This window comes from Dendrobium catenatum, unplaced genomic scaffold, assembly GCF_001605985.2.
Source record: "Dendrobium catenatum unplaced genomic scaffold, ASM160598v2 fragScaff_scaffold_996, whole genome shotgun sequence".
Taxonomy (NCBI): Eukaryota; Viridiplantae; Streptophyta; class Magnoliopsida; order Asparagales; family Orchidaceae; genus Dendrobium; species Dendrobium catenatum.
In genome coordinates this window covers 131,316-135,055 of record NW_021319458.1, presented here as the reverse complement: position 1 = coordinate 135,055, position 3,740 = coordinate 131,316, and positions in this window count along the sequence as shown.

The window sequence follows — 3,740 nt, the reverse complement described above, 5'->3', positions numbered from 1 at the left end:
TGGAGACCGTTTGGCAATAGTTGATTTTTCTTCTTGCAGACCAAAAAGTCCCTCCCAATTTCGAAATAGAACAAGTTGTAAATTTGCAAGTTTCCGAACGGTCTGGTCCGATATTAGTCGTTCCATGCAATAATACAAGCCAAGTTTCAACTCCGGGTTTGAGGATTTCCTCTCTGAATATTGAAATTGAAGATTGAGATAATACACCGCTGCATGTAGATGACGATGTAATTGGACCTCCCACCGAGCATCAATGATATCCCAAATCCCTCTTCAACTTGCCTCCTCTCCTCCCAAGTTATGTGTAATCAACTCCTTTGCCTCATCCATAGCCTTATAAAAAAAACCCAATGCTAGTTTCTTCTCGGCATCCACTAAACGTACAACTTGTACCAAGGGTCTCATGCTCAATATAGCATAGGTCACAGTAGCCTAAAATTTATCATTTAGAATTACCCTTCGTATTTTCTTCCCCTCAATTTTCTTCCCCCACACAGAATTAAGCCATTTTGTTGATGTAAACATTGCTTCAAGAGGTTGTCTCACATCAAGCAGACTCTACAGTACAAATAAGATGTGGAAAACCTGTAGAATAAATTTGCAATATGAATTGAAAATGATTTGAAGTGAACAAATGTAATAACGAACATAATGGTTGCAGGGCGAATGATTTTCTTCTTTGAAAACTTTCTCATTAAGGATAAAACCAATGAGTAGTAGTATACGAACTTTGTGATCTTCTTTGCCCTAAAAAGAGTGCTCGTATGTTGAGGTAAATCACTAAGTTCCTCCAATATGATATCGATACAGTGTGCTGTACAGGGGGTCCAATATAGATGTTTCTTCTTCTCCATCAACATCTGACCAGCTGCTTTGTATGCACTGGCATTGTCGGTGACCACCTAAACAACCAATTTCTCCCCAATCTCCTCAATAACCCCATAGAGTAAATTAAAAATGAATTCAGAATTTTTAACCTCATCTGAAGGTTCAACTGATCGTAAAACACCGTGCCATAGGGATTGTTGGTAAGGATATTAATCAAGCTCCTGCTCTTCATGTCAGACCATCAATCTGACATAATGGTAACACCAATCTCAATCCATATCCATTTAATCTCACCAATGCTCTGCTCTGTGTTCTGTTGTTCCTCCTTCAAAATCCATGTTCGCAACTCATACATGGAAGGTGCTTTCAACCTTCTCCCATACAATCCTATATATCGCATCATATTGAAGTAGGCCAGCGACGTCACAACATTAAATGGTATGGCATTCACAAAAAAAAAAAATCTGCCAATAACCATGCAAACCTGCTGTCAACCCTCTCGAGTACCAGACGCAGGCATCATTTATGCTTGTCCTCCATCCTCTCCTGGATTAGTCATATACTAGTCTATAGGACCTCGTGCACCCATATTATGTATAGTGGAGGACGATCCCTTTCCACTCTTGCTTCCGAAACACCATGTTCGACCCTTTCATCAAATTGCTCCTGTTATAAATATTTGGTCGTCGTACTCTTTTTCATATAAGCTGTAATTTCCTCCTTCATGTTATCCGGAATATTCGCACAAGGTGCTACATTCTTATGTGAGCCGAATAAGTGTTCCTTCATGCGAGGTACTCCTCCTTTCACCACCTTATCACAAAAAATCTATTTTAAATACATATATGTCTTCTCGCCACCTTCTACAACAACTTGCACAATGTATTTCAAAGAATGGTCACGCCACAATGATGTATTTTCCTTTTCCATGCCTCTAACCATGTTTCCTAATGCAAAAATGCGAAAACAAACAAAAAATCTCAAAAAACTTCAAACCCTAGATTTTCTTTCAATTGAAAATCTTTTGTTGAACTAAAAAAATTCCTAAAATCATTTGTAGACTTCTCCTAGAGGGCGACTGAACACTTCAAGCTCGCCGGAGTGAGGCGACGTCGTCGGGAGAGGCGGCGGGAAGTAAGGCCGAGAGGACTTGCGGAAGAGCTTGCGGGCTGCGGGTTTGTTTTCCTGCTCGTTTTGGGTAAACTACTATGAGAGGGGAGGAAGAAGTCTTATTTCATTTATACTTAAGTGTGTGGTTCCCAGTTATTAGAGGCGTGTGCCTCACACTGAATTGTGCAATTTAGCCTCAGAGGCGTGCCTCACAGTAAAAGAGGCTAAGCCTCATGAGGAACCAAAATTGCTTAAGCAATGAGGTGATTTTGCCCAGAATTGCATAGAGGCGCGCCTCAAGTGCGCCTCTGATTGCACAATTTTAAACTATGCACTAGGGTACTAATCAATCGAATAGACTATTGGATCGTGGGTACCCTCCTCCACCCGATTGGATCAAAATTAATGTAGATGCATCCTTGTTGCAATCATATAAAGCTGGAATTAGAGGTCTCGTTTGTGACAGTAAAGGGAGATTTCTACTTGCTTACAGACATTCTTGTATTCATTGGGGATGTTTCTCATTTAGAACTCATGAAAATTCAAGTCATTGGTGAGATTAAAAAAGATTGGATGTTAAGTTACAAGAGTATTATCATAGAAGGAGACAATCACAACATCATCAAATTTTTGCAAGAGTTTCGTGGCAAATGGAGGGATGAGCTATTTTTTTAAAGGAGCATAATTTTGTTTTTTTTTAATTGGGTAAATAGAAGTTGTAATAAGTTAACAAATTTAAATGCTAACTATGCTCTTTTTAGTAATTTTTATTTGGATGATTTGTCTTCAAATAACATTCCTCCTATGTTTTCTAGATTATTAAAGGAGGATTCTGGTTATGAAGGGTAGTAGTTTGTAATAATATTTTTTTATAGTAATTGCAATTGATTTACTTAAAAAAAAAAGATTGAAGGGATTGATTTTAAAGAGTCTTTTTCCCTAGTAGCTTAGACTAGAAGTCATTAGAGTGCTCTTAGCCTTTACTTGCTTTAAATAATTTAAGTTATAATAAATGGATGTTAAAAGTTCTTTCTTAAATGGGGTACTTAAAGAGGATGTATATGTTGAGCAAATCCCAAGTTTTGAGAACTCAAAATTCCCTAATTTTGTATTCAAATTAAAGAAGGCTTTATATGGGTTGAAGCAAGCATCTAAATCCTTGAATGAAAGACTGAGCACATTTCTTCTACATGGAGCCTTTGTTAAGGATAGTGTAGACACCACACTCTTCCTAAAGAATAAATGAAAAGACCTACTCATAGTGCAAATCCATATTGATTATATACTGTTTGGATTTATAAATAAAAATCTATGGGATAAATTCTCAAAAACTATGAGTGAGGAGTTTGAGATGAGCATGATGGTAGAGCTAAACTACTTTCATATATTTAGTGTGAAGTAGAAGGATGATTGAGCATTCGTAAGTCAGTCAAATTATACCAAGGACATCCTTAAGAAATATTGAATGTATAATGCTAAGGTAATAAACACTCTCATGAGCTCTACTATTCAGTTAGATAAGGACCAAAATGGAAAATAAGTTAATAAATAAAAGTACAAAAGAATAATTGGATCACTCCTTCACTTAACTACTGCTATATTTGATATCTTGTTTAGTGTTTGTATTTGTTCTAGATTTCAGGCAGATCTCAGAGAATCTCACATGACTACTACTAAAAGAATTATTAGATAACTGCTTGGAACCCAAAACTTAAAAATCCAATATGCTAGACATAATAATTTCTTTGAGATCATAGGATATTCTAATTCAGACTTTATAGGTTGTAGGGTTAATAAAAAGA